We start from the raw sequence: 17,019 nt of genomic DNA, 5'->3' as shown, positions 1-17,019 counted from the left end.
AAGTTTATCAATGTGTACATCGTGCATATGCATGGGAGTATTCAGTGATGAGTAACTCAAAAGAGTTGTTAGAACTTGAGCTTTAGACTTGAACATTTCACTGTAATTGTGAAGAAGAATGACAAGAGAAAGAAAGGGATTTTGAACTTCTAGGTGTGGCAGATTGTGGGAAGGTAAATATATGGAGACACTGATGGCAGATCAGGGTTACACGGTAAAGTTTGTCATCTGGATTCCTCTGGTATCATCTCTGGGCTGATACATGTCTAGAGTCTCAGAAGATGAACTTCAGTCCTTCCTGGTAGAGATTGGAGGGAAGACACCTTTACAAATTTATGCTATGCTTTTATCTGGTACTTCTAAATTGTCTTGTATGTGGTACTTCTAAATTGTCTTGGGTTTTTGTTTGTTTGTTTGTTTGTTTGTTTTGGCAGGGGTATTCTGCTACCTTTCAAAGTCATCTAATAACCACTGTCAGATTTAGATTTCCTTATTCCACTTCTGTGATTGTAATTATGGAGAACTTCAATGAATCCTTTTAAGTTTGACCCTGGGCATTTAACATTTTGAAGTGCCATGTGTATCACCTAATAGATTTAATTTTTATCCATATTAGTATTAAGCTTATTAAGTTGATTTTTCAAATTTTTATTTTTATTGGAGTACAGTTGATTTGTAGTATTGTGTCAATTTCTGTTATACAGCATAGTGACCCCGTCTCATATATACATTCTTTTTCTCATACTGTCTTCTATCATGTTCTATACCAAGAGATTGGATAGAGTTCCCGGTGCTGTATTTTCATTCATGGAAATTGACAAACTATGTATGATGGTTCTATGCATGTCAGACATGAAGGGTTATCTTCAGCTGAACAGCACCAGTGATTAATCGGAGCTCTCTGTCCATTACAGGACACATGTGATTTTCTGTTAATACTCCTGCTGAATCAAATTCAGGGGCAACTTAGGCAAAACTGTGAGGCAGGCAAAGATTTTCTTTGGTGTTTGCCTTTTTACTTCCCTTACTTCTACTTCAAGCATCTACTCCAACCTTATTTCCAGTGGTTTCTTGGGTATTTGCGCTTTAATAGAAAACTGCTGCCAGTAAAAAGCCTTTAAGGCCCAACTAAATGAATCTTTCATTGTGGATTTTAGATGGAAATGGGGCCTATGGGAGAGACATTTTCTGGGGAAGGGCAGCCGTCAATTTGTGTGGTGGGCATTGCAGGTCTATCACATTGGGCTCTGAGGAACAGCTCTGAGATAGGTCTCTACTTGTGTCTTCAAACTATTCTTGAGGCCCTTGGACCCTCCATCTCCTGTGGCTCTTGCTATATCCTCTTCATCTCTTCATAGTCAAACTTCTTTAAGGAAAAGTCTGCCCGCCCTGACTCCTTAGGTCTCATTCAGTCTCTTCTGCTGCATTGTGTGGCTTCCCTGAAATTGCACTGGCCAGAATCAGCAACTGCAAATTACTGGATGTTTCCCCCTCATCTGTATAGTCTCTGAAGAATTTGACCCTGAGTCTGCTCCCCGATTCTCCAAATTCCATCCTTCTTTGGTTTCCAAGGCAACATGCTCCCTTGGTTTTCCAACTTCTCAGTACTAGAGTAACTGAAAACGGGGGCTGGGGTGGAATGTAATGGCCAGCAGCATCCCCTACTCTTGAATAGATGTAATTGAATTTCTTCATTTCTCGTAAAGAGTGTTCGAGCCCCCTTTGGACCTGATTGCTGGTCTAAGTCCTAGAAAAACAGAACTTTTGGAGTCTCCACTGCCCTAGCCATTGTCTCCTCTTCATATACTCTGAGTCCTCTTCTCCCCATACTTCCAATGTTAGAGATCTTTAAAGTTTTGTCATTAACCGTCTTCTCTGTTTCCTCTTTTTTCTCCACTTGATCTTATTAATGCCTCTTCTTTTGACTCTTAGGTCCCAAATCCTTACTGCTGTTCCAGACTCGCTCCTACCTCCTGGATCTGAATAGTCAACTCCATTTTACCCATGTTAAAATGCCTCATCTTCAGCTCTTTGTATTTACATTTGATTGCCAGATAAACTTTCCAGGAATTAAAAGCAAAGGTAGACCTCTGGGTGTAATATAATCATCTAACAGGTATCTGAAGAGGAAAAGATTATGAACCTTTTTAATGGTTCATCAGTCAGCCAGATCATAGTTCACTATCAGCCTCTTTAGGAGAAAGGAGACATATGATTTTGGTTTTCTTCTAAATGCATGTATATGTGTATATGTGTATTTATATATTTATGGCCATGCCCCTGGCATGCAGAAGTTCCCAGGCCAGGGACTGAGGATGTGCTAAAGCAGCGACCCTAGCCACAACATTGACAATACCAGATCCTTAACTGAGCCACCAGGGAACTCTATCCTTCTTCTTCTTCTTCTTCTTTTTTTTTTTTTTTTGTTTGAGATAGAATTTTATTAGACATGCCCAGTGGAATCTTCTCTTTCACTCCAAGGGGTTTGTTGTCCTATGAGAGTGCAGTTTAAAGTAGAAAATGTAGCTCTGATATCTATCACAATGTGGCAGGGTTTCCCATTAATTTTATTTACTTTATTTACTATTATTATTATTAAAGTATAGTTGATTGACAATGTTTCTTCAAGTTCTGTTGTCCAGCAAAGTGACCCAATCACACACATTTCCCTGTGCTGTACAGTCGGTCCCATTGCCCATCCATTCCATTAATATAATAAATTCATCCTTTAGAATTTATAAAATAAGTGTGTGGTTTTGGTATTTCTTGCCTCTTGAATGCTATACTAGTTTGAAAAACTTAAAAAGAAATCAAAGACAAAAAAAAAAGTTTTCACCCCTCTTTCTTCTAGCTTGGATTTGTGTTTAATAGTCTGGGGTTTTCTTGTTTGTTCCTGTAAACCCTTATTTTAATTCCTGAAACTACTAGGGGAAAATTCTCCATTTATTTAAGTTCTCAAACAATCAGTATTTTATTTTTTTTTGTCTTTTGTCTTTTTGTCTTTTGTTGTTGTTGTTGCTATTTCTTGGGCCGCTCCCAAGGCATATGGAGGTTCCCAGGCTAGGGGTCGAATCGGAGCTGTAGCCACTGGCCTACACCAGAGCCACAGCAACGCAGGATCCGAGCCGCGTCTGTAACCTACACCACAGCTCGCGGCAACGCCGGATCCTTAACCCACTGAGCAAGGGCAGGGACCGAACCCGCGACCTCATGGTTCCTAGTGGGATTCGTTAACCACTGCGCCACGACGGGAACTCCTCAAACAATCAGTATTTTAAATGTCAGAATGAAAGACAGTGTGATAGAGGTCATAAAAGCATATAAATAAAATACCTCTTGACTTACGTCCTCATTATTCCTTCCAATTCAGACAAATTACCTGGAATGCCCATCTGTAAAGCTATGGTGAAATTGGACCAGAATGGCTATTCAGAAGCAAAATGGGGATTCTTAATTAAATATTCTGAAGGTCCAATGTCCTTATTACTAAGACTACAAGTGGAGAAATAGACATTTTTAGAGGAACTTTCCCCAGTATTTTCATAAGTCCTCCTTCTGTGTTTATGTAGCACTCTATACAAATGTTTATATAGCTCTGTATACATAGTTTTATTGCATGTTTTGTCCATTATTACACTTGGTCCTTTTGTCTGTCTGCTCTTGAATTTTGGTGCTTTCAGGGCAAGAGGCTCTTTCTCTTTTTATCCTCATCCTAGCCCAAATTCCAGGAGAATTATAGTAAACACTCAGGTGATTTAATTGAAAGCAACTCCAAGCCAAAAATGGATTTCTGACAATTTGAGCCCCATAGAATGTTTAGTACGTTGAATTTCCTATTGTTCCTATTATTTATTGAGGTCTTAGAAGATAAGATATATAGCAATTCTATCTGATAATTACATTGTCTGAGATAAGGTAAATCTGATACAAGGTTTGAATTTCACCCATAAACGTTTATGGAAAGGTGTTTTCTCTCTTATTAAATAGGTATGTATGTAATATCCTCAAGTTTGCCTCATTGCTGGTGAAGCCTAAAACACTCTCAGGTCTCTTCTAGGAAATGTTTGCTGACCGCTGCTCTATCAAATACTCTATATAAATTTAAGAAATGGGAGTTCCCATCATGGCTCAGCAGAAACGAATTTGACTAGCATCCATGAGGATGCAGGTTCAATCCCTGGCCTTACTCCGTGGGTTGAGGATCTGGCATTGCCATGAGCTATGGTGTAGGTCGCAGACACAGCTTGGATCTGACGTTGCTGTGGCTGTGCTGTAGGCCATGGGCTACAGCTCTGATTTGACTCCTAGCTTGGGAACCTCCATGTGCCATGGCGGCGGCCCTAAAAAAAAAAAAAAAAGAAAGAAAGAAAAAGAAAAAAGAAATGAATGGTTGTTAAAAATTTCTCTAATTGTAACACTAGCCTAGACTTTAAAATCCTGAGTTCTCCCTCTCACCTGTAGCTATGTCTGACCTCCTTTTAATACCTTTCTTGCCTGGGCATAGGGCTGAATGCAGAATGGGTGCTTTGTAAAAAGTGGGTAATTGATTTACTTCTCTAGCTGCTCAGCTTTGGAGAAAGATTTTGCCTTATCCCATTAGAATTTTAATGAATGGAATCCTAAAAATGCAATGGAAACATAAATATTGATAATGAGGATTATTTTAAATGACCAGGCTGGACCAGGAGACATATGCTCAGAAATGGATGCTAGAATCTTCAGACAGACTTGACTTTGCCACACATTAGAAGCTGACAAAATCTGTGAAGCGCTAGAGGTGATAAGTCACACAGCTCCAGAGATGGCTCTGAATTAATATGTCAGGCCAAATTGGTGGTTACTTAACTCTAATGTAATACTCTCAAATGCAGCCTTACCAGTGACACCAACCGTAAAAACAGTTTAAAAGAGCTCATAATTAGCTAACTCCATAGCAAAAGAATTGCATTGAATAAAAGAAAACCCAGAGTTAATGTCTTGGCTAAAGATGAACATTTTAGTAAAACTTCTTTTTCTCTCTTTTGGTTACTGGGAAGTCCTTCTTAATTTCACTTGTCTATTTTTGGCTCCCAATGAGTGGGTTGTACTGTTAATCCTACCTAAACGTTGTTGGAATAAACCAGTCAAGAAAATTTAACCTCCTTTTGACAAACTAATTGGCTGGGGGGTTTAAAACTATTGGTTATATTAATAAAACCATCTGCAGTCAATTAGGGTGAATTGATTATGTTCCCTTGGCTTTATGTCTGAGAAGTCTTGTTAGAAGCTGAACTTTCTGAGTGACTCACCTAACTCTTAGAAAACTCAGCCTTTTGTATAAGCAAGAGTTTCTGTTCCCCTCACATTTCACAGGGCTTTCAGATAATGGGCTGTGTTTTATTGAAGGGAGTGTTAGGAGCACATGGAAAGAATGGTTCTGAAGTATTATCCTTTCCTTAGTGCATCACAAGTGAACTTTTCAGGGGCGGAGCCTGGTCTTGGTGTGAAAATAGCAACATCTGGAGTTCCCATCGTGGCGCAGAGGAAACGAATCTGACTAGGAACCATGAGGTTGTGGGTTAGATCCCTGGCCTCGCTCAGTGGGGTAAGGATCCGGCACGGCCATGAGCTATGGTGTAGGTCACAGACAGGGCTCGGATCTGGCATTGCTGTGGCTGTGGTGTAGGCCAGCAGCTGTAGCTCTGATTAGACCCCTAGCCTGGGAACTTCCATATGCTGTGGGTGCAGGCCTAAAATACAAAATAAATAAATAAAATGGCAACATCTGGGAGAGCTCAGGTTAATCAGCACTCCTTGGTGCCTCTGCCACCAGTGTCCTTGCCTCCTCAGTGAGCCACAGCTGTCCCCTACCTCCCCAGGAAGCTCCCCAAGACCCACAGGACATCCATGCACACCTGAATTTAAAAAAAGAATTTCTCCCACCTAAGCCATAGCACATCAGTTGTACAGAAACACTACTTTGGGAGTTCTCATTGTGGCACAGCGGAAATGAATCCGACTAGGAACCATGAGGTTGTGGGTTTGATCCCTGGCCTCACTCAGTGGGTTAAGGATCTGGCGTTACCATAAGCTGTGGTGTAGGTTGCAGACGCGGCTTGGATCTGGCATTGCTGTTACTATAGTGTAGGCCAGCAGCTGTAGCTCCGATTAGACCCCTGGCCTGGGAACCTCCATATGCCAAGGGTGTGGTCCTAAAAAGACAAAAAAAAAAAAAAAAAAAAAAATACTACTTTGGGAAACAGTCTTCAGGGAACCCTGGATGAGCTTACACCATCTCAACAGATTACCCTGCAACTTGCCCTTCAAGTTCTACTTCAGTTTGATGAGGCTATAAATTCAGCATATGCACAGAAGGTCAGGAATAGAGTCTACTTCAGGGGCTCTCTAAATACATCCAGATTCTGCAATAATGTGTGGACTTTTGTATTGGATGCTGTTGAATTCAGAGAAGTAACAGAACTTCTTAAAGTGGATAAAGCGAAAACTGTAGCCTGTGATGATAACAGTCCTGGTTCCAGTATTACAGAATGAATAGAAGAAAATGGCTTTTTAATCCCATTCTCTGTTATTGTTCATCACTTTTTGAAGAGACGCACAGAAGAGACTTTTAAAAAAAAATTTATTCTACCATTGCAGAAATGACTACACTGTGCTGTACTATCAGAGAAACCCAGTAAAAAGAAGCTCATAACTGTACTCTCTCACATTACCGTTATTCTACAGCACAAAAAATAGGGCCTTTTTTTAATGATAAATCGAACGTTGCCTCAGACCATTCTGTAATAAATTCATTTTACTCCCCCCCCAAAAAAAAACCCTTAAAAACAAACAAAAAAACAAAAAACAAATGAACTTTTCATGTCTAATTCCATCTCTGGATGATCCAGCCAAGGGACTGGGGGTCGGGCTAAGTTTGGAGTCTGAGATGGAGGCGAATCCAGTCCCTCACCAGCTCTTGTCTTCCGTGGCACAGCTCCAGATGTGATCCAGAGTGAACAACCCAGAGGACTTAGAGAAGAAGAACCCTAGTAGGATTAATAAGGCAAGGAGATGAAAACTGGGAACCTGGACAGGAGCGCACTCAGGGAAGGAAGAGCAGGAGAGCACTGAGGGAAGGGTGGGGGACATCTATGGGGCCTGGTGACATCCTTAGCCAGAGAGGAGAATCGAGTTTCAGCTACTGATGATGACGCTCCTTCTATTTATCAAAAAAGGTTGGATATTTTAACGTACCATTCGTGGCTTTCTAGATCTGCATTCTGGAATGTTGGCATTCTAGATCTGTTTTTTTGTTTTGTTTTGTTTTCCCAGAAGCTTGGAACTGGAGGGTTTTGTTCAGTCATCATAATCTGTATTCTATTTCAGGTTCTAATATGTACTCATTTCTCAGAAACACTTGGTAATTTCATTATTTGCAATGAGATCAGCATCGAAGCACATTTGACATTTTCTGCTAGAGTACCTGGTATTGATCAACCTAAGGTCAGGTTCTAAAATATCCCCAGCTAATATACACCTATGCATGTCTTTAGATTGAATTATCACTCAGGCACTCAGGCAAATTATATATAGAAGCCAAATCTGTCCTATCCATGACTACTCTCACTGAATATTTTTTTTGTTGAACTAATGAGTGTGGTTCTGGTCCTTTTTTTTTTTTTTTTTAAGGACAGCACCTGTGGCATATGGAAGTTCCCAGGCTAGGGGTCAAATTGGAGCTGCAGCTGCCAGCCTACACCACAGCCACAGCAACGTGGGATCCAAGCCATGTCTGTGACCTACACCATACCTCATGACAATGCTGGATCCTTAACCTCCTGAGTGAGGCCAGGGATTGAACCCACAACCTCATGGATACTAGTCAGATTCATTTCTACTGTGCCACAATGGAAACTCCCTGGTTCTGGTCCTAATAGCAGCCCCCCAAAGCATGGAACACATTTTTATAGTTGTCATAGATACAAAAATAAATAAATGAGGTCAGAGTCATTACAACTCCCGTGACCAATTTTATAGTACAATTTTAGAGGATCTTATAGTAGTGAATAAGACCTTTTATTATAGTTTCAAATGTTTGACATCAAAGTGCGTTTATAAAACACTTTATTAGGAAATAATGCCATTTCCCAATTGGAGGGCTAAAAATATTCTCTTATAACAGTTGATAAAGATCCTTTTAAAGAAAATCATTCTAGAATTCTCAAATTGAGACTGTCAACCTCTGATATCAAGAGCTAGTGAGGATGTGGAGTAACTGAACTGTCCTACATTGCTGGTAGGGGCGCAGAATTAGAGATACTTCGAAAAACAATCTTACGAAGTTACATGATGCCCCAGAAATCCTCTTCCTGGTAATTTACTCTAGAGAAATGAGAACTTATGTTCACATTAAAACCTGTAGATGACTGTTCAGAGCAGCTTTTTTGGCAATAGTCAGAAGCTGGAAACAACCCAATGTCCTCCACCAGGGTCTAGAAGAACAAGCTGTGGTTATATCCATGCAAGGGAATACTACTCAGAGATAAAAAGGAACAACTGTTGATAGATGTTGCTATTGATACAGGCAAGATAGATGATTCCCAAAGACATGTGAGAGAGAGAGAAGTCGGTATGAAAAGGCTACACATTGTATAATTTCAGCTATGTAATAGTCTGTGAAAGGAAAAGCTGTAAAGCTAATGGAAAGGTCAGTGGTTACTGGAGGTCTGAGTGTGGTGAGACTAGTATTATAAAAGGGTAGCTCGGGGAGTTTGGGGGCATAAGGGGGGTTGTTTTGTATCCTAATTGTGTAAGTAGTTACACAAAGCCATACATTGATGAACTCTATACACCTGTGCACCAAAAGAAAAAAAAATTACCATATGATATTTTAAAAACTATCATTAAAAAAATCTCTCAGTCAATAAGATTTAAGTAATTGTGTAACCAACTGAGGCTTGCTTACAGTTAGGTGGTTACTTCCCAGGCTCATCACAACTGGAGACCATGGGTTTTGAAAGCCATGATCAAGTTATCTAAGAGGTGGAAAGGGGAGTTCCCATTGTGGCACAGTGGTTAACGAATCTGACTAGGAACCATGAGGTTGCGGGTTCAATCCCTGGCCTTGCTCAGTGGGTTAACCATCCGGTGTTGCCATGAGCTGTGGTGTAGGTCGCAGATGCAGCTCGGATCCCGCGTTGCTGTGGCTCTGGCGTAGACCGGTGGCTACAGCTCCGATTCGACCCTTAGCCTGGGAACTCCATATGCCTAGGGAGCAGCCCTAGAAAAGGTAAAAAGACAAAAAACAAACAAACAAACAAAAAGAGGTAGAAAGGCAGAAAAGTCAGCTGTATTTTTCTATTTTTACAAAAGCAGTAAAATAGTATTATCAGAAAGGAAACTCCTACAATTGTTCGAAAGGCCAAGGTGTAAGATCTTGTTTGAAGGCATCACTTTATTGTCCAGTTATGTAGATCTTCCCTCTGTACTCATTCTGGCATTAATTAGTAAAACAGAATTTGAAAGAAAAATTAGAAATGTGTTATGTTAGAAGTAGCCTTGCTTTAACGGACATGCATGTTGATATGCCAGGAAAACGCAGACAATTTTCTCACTGCTGAGATTTTTTTTCACTCAGTCTGGCGTCCAGTGGAAACCACATATTTATTAAATGATGGATGTTGGAGTTCCTCAGGAACTCTGGGAATTACCATCCTAGATCAGATCGTTAGTCTGCCTAGTCTAACATCTTGCTTCTGGCTTAGGGAATTATCTGATGCTTTTGAAGGACATTTAAATAAAGCCTTTGACCATTGTTTCACACAGTGTTGATTCTCACTGGTGAGATGGGGATGAGAAACTTCGGCTGAAGTTTCTTTAGGTGCAAGTAAATTCATTAGCATTTCCAAAATCGAATGTTATTTTGGACTTTTTGACCATACTGGTGAGATTCCCAAATGATGAGGAATGCTGTGATAGGCTTGATCTAATTCTCAAGGATTTGATTTTCCACTCTACCATCTACAGGAATGACTGGATAAAAATCCCATATAATGTAATGGATTTTTTACTCCTTGACGTCCTATATTTTATGAGGCAAGGCAAATGCCTCTTCAAATATGCCCCTCCATATTTGTAATATGATTGTTCAGTGCTTTAAGTGCTATGGTCTCAGAGCTAATTATTCCCAAATCATTGGTAACTAATAACTCTTCAGACAGTTACTTTGTATCATTTTCTTTCTAATATACTGCTTTGATTCCCTAAGTATGGGACAATGTCATTGCCTGGTACAATGTAATCCTTTTCTGCTTTCCTATCTCCTAGGTAGGTGTTAAATGCGTAGCATTATTTTAGGGTCAAAGGCAACATACTTAGCATTTGCATAATCTCAGTGATGACTGTTTTTAAAAAATGAACGCCACGTGTGAGACATAGACTTTTACAAACACGCAGAGTTGAAATTTAGACCTCCTGCTCAATGGGAATATTTGCTGTTGCTGTTGTTTATAGGGAGAGTTTTAGCTGAGGTTTTTGATGGTAAGGGGGCAACTACTCCACATAAGGTAAGTAATATAAGGACAGGCTATGAGGAGAATCCTTGTACAGTGGTGGTTTCACAACCTGAATAGTTTATCTCTTAGGGCCGTTTGGCAATATCTGGGGACATTTTTGGTTGTCGCAACAGGGGGGCTTGAAGGTGTACTTACTGGCATTTAGTGGGTAGAGTCCGGGGATGATGCTAAACATCCTTCAGAACCCAGGATGGTCCTGACAACAAAGAACTGTCCAGTGCAATATGTCAGTCATTCTAAGATTGGGAGTCCTCCCCTCTGAAAAAGTGCAGATGATCTGTTTTTAGCATCAAGCACAGTGCCTTGGACATGGGAAGTATAGATAAGGCATGGGAGGGATTTTTATGAAGGACTTCTTTTTTGTGTGTGTGTGTGTGTGTGTGTGTGTGTGTGGTTTTTGCTTTTTAGGGCCATACCTGAGGCATATGGAAGTTCCCAGGCTAGGGGTTGAAGTGGAGCTTCTGCTGCTGCCGGCCACAGCCACAGCACAGCCACAGCCAGAGCAACACTAGATCCTTAACCCAATGAGCAAGACCAAAGATTGAACCTGCATCCTCATGGATCCCAGTCAGATTCATTAACTGCTGAGCCATGAAGGGAACTCCATGAAGGACCTCTTGAATCAGACTCAGGGCACAAAGGGAGGATGCTTATTATTATAATCAGGCAAGTTGCAAAGCAGTGTTAATCTAACACAAATTTCATGCTATGCACTATGATTATTTCATAGCATGTTTGATTAGGCATGCATGCAAAGTAGCTTATTAAGTGGACTGCTATGGGGATCATTTTTTAACATGTGAGACTAAGCACCATTTTCCTCTCGTTGCTGTTATAGTTAGTTTTCAGGGATCCATCATCAGTTTTCCCCCCTCTCCCGCAATCAATAGCACACAGTTTCTGGAGCACATGGCCCACCATGGAGTTCTCTTTCTCTCATTGACCATTCGCCAGGGCTAGAGTTCTCTGTTTCACCTCTGACTTCCAGTTGGATAATCCTCTCCTTAGCTCTTTGATCTTTAAACTTGAAGGCTTTTAGAGCAGAAAAATCCTGTTGATTTCCTTCTATGAATGCTGGATCTGGAAAATAACCTTTATGGAAATAAGATAGTAGATAGTAGGGGGTGTGGACCAGATGATTATATGCAGTGGGTTGTCCAGCAGAAAGCGCATGGGGGACAGGATTGGGTATCTCAGTCTTTGGTTTGGGAGATTTTTGTCCAAAAATATCTGGACAGATTTTTGCTTCACTGGGCTCATGGCTTCCATGAATCTTTCTGTTCTGTTCCTGAAAACTTGTCTTCTAAAATCTTCAGTCTCATGCCCCACTTTCCTGGGGATCAGTGATGCACCTATGGGCTGCAGACTAGCAACCATCCTTGGCTAACTTGGTGTCTGACCATCACTGCCAAATCCTTCAAGCAAAATTGGCTTCAGATCCATCCTCAGAGTGCTATGGGTCTGCAGACTGGGGAGGACCCCTTTCTAAAAATAGCAGCACTGCTTGAAGCCTGATGTTTATAATTCCTTTACATGAAGATAGACTTTCAAATCCACTAGAGAGTTTAAAAGGTAAACTTGAAAATGCAAACTGGGAGTGCCAACTTGTTAAAACAAATTTTCATCACTATTCCAATAAGGAGAGCAGATTTTTTCTTCTGTAGGAATAGAGAATATTTTAGGGAACCCAAAAATGGGAGGGTTTTTTTTTTTTTTTTTTTTTATTCTCAAGAACCAAAAGGCCATCAAAGGCAAACTTTTCTTACTTCAAAATTTCATTTTGGACTTATGTCATTTTTCTTCTGCTTTTCTTATCCAAATGTACAGTAGATACAAGATGGTAGAGCAGAAGGAGAAGATTTCCATTCTATTTGCCTTTTTTTTCTTTTTTCTAGGGCCACACCTGCAGCATATGGAGGTTGCCAGGCTTGGGGTCAAATCAGAGCTAAAGCCGCTGGCCTATGCTACAACCATAGCGACTTGAGGTCCAAGTTGTGTCTGTGACTTACACCACAGCTCATGGCAATGCTGGATCCTTAACCCACTGAATGAGGCCTGGGATAGAACCTGAATCCTCATGGATGCTAGTCAGATTCGTTTCTGCTGAACCACAATGGAAACTCCCAAGGTTTCCATTCTAGAATTCACTGTTAACTAATAGAATTTTATGTACCTTAGGGCCTCTACAAAACTTAGAGATGTGTAATTAATATACTGTCCAGTGATGTTCATGTATACTCTCATTGTTATTTTAAACCAATGATATTCAATAGCCATCAGTTAACACTTTTCACAACCTATGAAAAAAAATGCTCCCGAGTATCAATTTCTGAGACAGGTAATTGCAACAGTGTTTTTCATTCCAAAGATATATAGAAAGGAACCCTAGAAATAGGTTGAATAGGCAGAAGTTATTTCTTGATCACTACCAATTTAATAGATTAAGAACCCAGAATTTCATTTAATCATCTTTTCTTCTTTGTCTTGTCCCTTTTTTTTTTTTTTTTTTATTGGCAAGTTGGCCTTTCTTTATGTTTCAGAAATAACAGTATTAAATGCTACGGAGGAAGGTTAGAGGGTTGACATTGAGGTTGCGTTATAAAGACAAGTTAAAAGCTTTAATTTATACTTGAGAATAACAAGATATGAAAGGATTTTGTGAAAATCCTTTGTTCATTAGGTAATGTTTATTTAACAAGAAATGAGTGTTTTCAATGAGATTAAACTGAGGATTTTATTGGGAAGACTTTAAGAAGTAAGGTCTCTGTTCTTTAAACCCTGCTGATTTAAAGAAATATCACTAAATACTTTTAAGTCCATTTTTATTCAGTTCTGTCTACTTGCCATTGTTTATAATGGATTTAGAACCTTAAAGCTTATTCTTTTATTCTGCATTTTCTGTTTTCAAATTTTGGCAAGATTGTTTTCTTTGTGCTTGTTGTGATTCAAAGGTCCCAACAGAATTCCAATTCTTCTGTCTGTCGCCAGTGCTATTGGAAGAAAACATGCTATCCTTGCCAGTGGGGAAGCTGTTAGCTAGGAAATCTCTTCAGTCAAAATGTTCTTGTGCAACTGATCTGTCCTCTGTGGGTCAGCAGTGAGGTGACCATACCTCCTAGTTTCCCCAGGACAACCTGAGTTCACACTTGCTGTCCCAGTGTCATCATAACACAACCACTCTCAAAAGCATCTCGGTTTAGACAATAAATTGTATGCTCACCCTACATATATATAGAAGAACATATGGAGAGCGTGATAATTGGATGGAGTGGGGATTTTTGTTTGTGTTTGCCTTTTGTTTTGGTTTTGATAGCGGTGGGATTGTGTGGCTTGTGAAAAAAGATCAGTAAAATTAGATTATCCAGGATGAAACAGAATGGGGAAGGGTTTTGTGGGAACTGAGAAAGAAAAATCTTTGCAGACATTGCTAGAAACTGACAAGCCCAAACAGGGAGAGAGAGAAAAGAAAAGAGTCAGCATCATAACAGCAGAGCTTTAATTATTGGGACAAAGACACATGGTTTGGTGGTGGAGCTGGTGGGGGGGAGGGGTATAGGGCCCAGCCCTCAATATTATTTTAAGAAACACACCAAAGGGCTTAAGTAGCTGGAGAGTATAGTACAGAGGTCAAGGGCATGGGTTTGGAACAGACTGTCTAGGATTTGCTTTCCTCAAGCTATTTAAAAATGGAAAAGTTGCTTAAACCATATACACTTCATTTCTCTCATCTGTAAAAGGGGGAGTGATAGTCATACTTAGGCCATGGAGTTATTGCTTCTAAAGATTTAAAGCAGTATGCATCACCTTGTAAGCACTCAATACAAGTAGTCTGCTTTTATTATTATTGTTATTTTTTTCCATGAATAAAAGAGAGGGTGGCTATACCACTGTCACCGAATATTGTCATCTAATGCCTCCGGGGTCTCCTGGAGGCAGCATCTCAGCACACTGAGTGGCTCTGCAGACAGACGGGCTGGATTGGTCTCCTGTCTCAATCAGTTATTTGTTCAGCAAGTTTCGGAACTTGTTTTTATTCTGTCTCCTCATTTTTTTTTTTTTTTGCCTTTTTTTTTTTTTAGGGCTGCACCTGAGGCATATGGAAGTTCCTAGGCTAGGGGTTGAATCAGAACTGCAGCTACTGGCCTACCCATAACCACAGCAACATGGGATCCGAGCCACATCTGCAACCTATACAGCAATTCATGACAACACAGGATCTTTAACCCACTGAGCGAGGCCAGGGATTGAACCCACATCCTTATGGATCCTAGTCGGGTTTGTTCCCTCTGAGCCACAATGGGAATTCCTGTCTTCTCATTTTTAGATGGAGATGAAAATAATATTGAGCTTTTGTGTTGACTGTTACATTATTATTTATTGTTATGATTAGACTGGTAAAATTGCTCCCCACAGTTTTGGGCATAGGGTCTGTTTAAAGGTTAGAAGTTATTCTGTAGGAGCCTCTTCCTATAAATTTACCTATGTGATAAGGGATAAGTAAACTATTGATTGTCTGGGACTCTTAGATTGAATCATTTTCAGGTAGAAGGTAATGAATACATGGTTCATATTGAGATATAGAGGGGCTGCAGGAACGTGGGTGTGTTTGAGGGTGTCTGAGAAATACCTTGAAAGAGAAGGTAGTTGACACTTCTGTCATTCAGGAGACAGGATGAATCTGGGGTCCCCTGGCACATCAGTCAATCTCCCTGTCTCTGTCTCGTGTTGTGTTTGTATGTTGAGCTTGTCCAGGGGCATAATGTATGATGAGATAAGACAAAGAACTGAAGGCCTTCCCTTAAAACGGGTGGATGAAGGAGGGCCCATCAAACAACAGCAACAGTTGAGGAGAAACAGGCATAAGAGAGGAATTAGAAATAGAGCAAAACCATGTTTCAAGAAAACCAGTAACAAATGCTATGATGAAGCCAAATATGACTCAATCGGAAAAAAAAGGCAACTGAATCTTAGAACTGGAACTGAGGTTTGGGCTTTCAGTAACATCCCTGAGAAAAGCATCAGTAGGTTGAAGGAAAAAAAAAAAAGGTAAACTTCAGTGAACAGAGACCCATCTAACAAGCTGAGAAAAATTAAATAGTAATTAACAGAAAACAGAATGAAAGGAAAACCTATGTTTTCAGGAATTTGAGAGTAGATGGAAAGAAAGGATGATGGGAAACTTACATGTGCGCCCAGGTGATGGGGAGGACTTTAAAAATCCAAGAAGCCAGCCACGGTTGATGGGGATAATTTGTAAATTTCAAGAGGGAGGAGTTAGAGATGAGGTCACCCACTTACAAGTTTGTTTGGGAAAGAGGGCAGACACCTGTTTCTTTGAGTCAGATGAGAAGGAGAAAAAAAGTGAATATCTGAAAATGTTAGGGGTAGGAGTTCCTGTCGTGGCAAATCAGAAATGAATCCGACTAGGAACCATGAGGTTGCGGGTTCGATCCCTGGCCTTGCTCAGTGGGTTAATGATCTGGCATTGCTGTGGCTGTGGCGTAGACCAGCAGCTGTAGCTCCGATTCCACCCCTAGCCTGGGAACCTCCATAGGCTGTGAGTGTGGCCCTAAAAAGACAAAATAAATAAATAAAATAAAATGAAATGAAAATGTCAGGGGTAAATGTGGATGAGTTAGTTCCTATTGTCCCCAGGTTTATTTGTGAAGTCAGAGACATAATCCTTAAGGTAGGAGGATGGGAATGAAGAGAACTTTAACAAGGGGTGAATGGAGGGGAGTTGGTTCATGCTGAAGGCTCCGCTGAGTTTGGAGATAAAACATTTGTGATAGCACCAAATGACACAGTTCTCAATTATGTATGGTTTTCTTTTTTTTTTTTAATACTTGTCATTTTTAATTTTTTTCTGGTTTTATTGAGATTTAATTGATGTACAGCTTTGTATAAGTTTAAGGTGACCAGCATAATGATGTGACTTACCATGAAATGACAATCACAATAAGTTCAGTGAACATCCGTTGTCTCATATAGATAGAAAATTAGAGAGGGAGTTCCCCTTGTGGCTCAGTGGAAGTGAACCCGACTAGTATCCATAAGGATGCAGGTTCTATCCCTGGCCTCACTCAGTGGATTAAGGATCCAGTGTTGCCATGAGCTGTGGTGTAGGTCACAGATCTGGACGTGGCTTGAATTCCAAGTTGCTGTGGCTGTGGTGTAGGCCAGCAGTTGATTTGACCCCCTAGTCTGGGAACTTCCATATGCCACAGGTGCAGCCCAAAAGAGCAAAAAAAAAAGAGAAAAAAATTTTTTTAATCTTGTGATGAGAACTCTTAGGATTTGCTCGTTTAGTAACTTTCACATATAACATTCTGCAAGGGTAATTATTTTTTTATCACATTGTATGTCATATCCCTCATACTTATTTGTCCTATAAAGAGAAGTTTGTACCTTTCGTTTGCCTTCATCCATGCTTCTCTCCCACTCCCTTGCCTCTGGTAACCACAAG

At 40.3% G+C, this 17,019-nt stretch overlaps 1 protein-coding gene and 1 pseudogene across 10 annotated transcripts in view; both read left to right on the top strand.

Moving 5' to 3' along the window:
* Positions 1 to 17,019, top strand: part of PKHD1 (PKHD1, fibrocystin/polyductin) — a 477,788-nt gene that overhangs the window by 384,206 nt on the left and 76,563 nt on the right. The gene's annotated exons all lie outside the window — the stretch shown is intronic.
* Positions 6,208 to 7,633, top strand: LOC110261538 (annotated as a pseudogene).

Source organism: Sus scrofa, chromosome 7, assembly GCF_000003025.6.
Source record: "Sus scrofa isolate TJ Tabasco breed Duroc chromosome 7, Sscrofa11.1, whole genome shotgun sequence".
NCBI classification, from domain to species: Eukaryota; Metazoa; Chordata; class Mammalia; order Artiodactyla; family Suidae; genus Sus; species Sus scrofa.
This window is presented reverse-complemented; position numbering and strand designations above follow the sequence as displayed.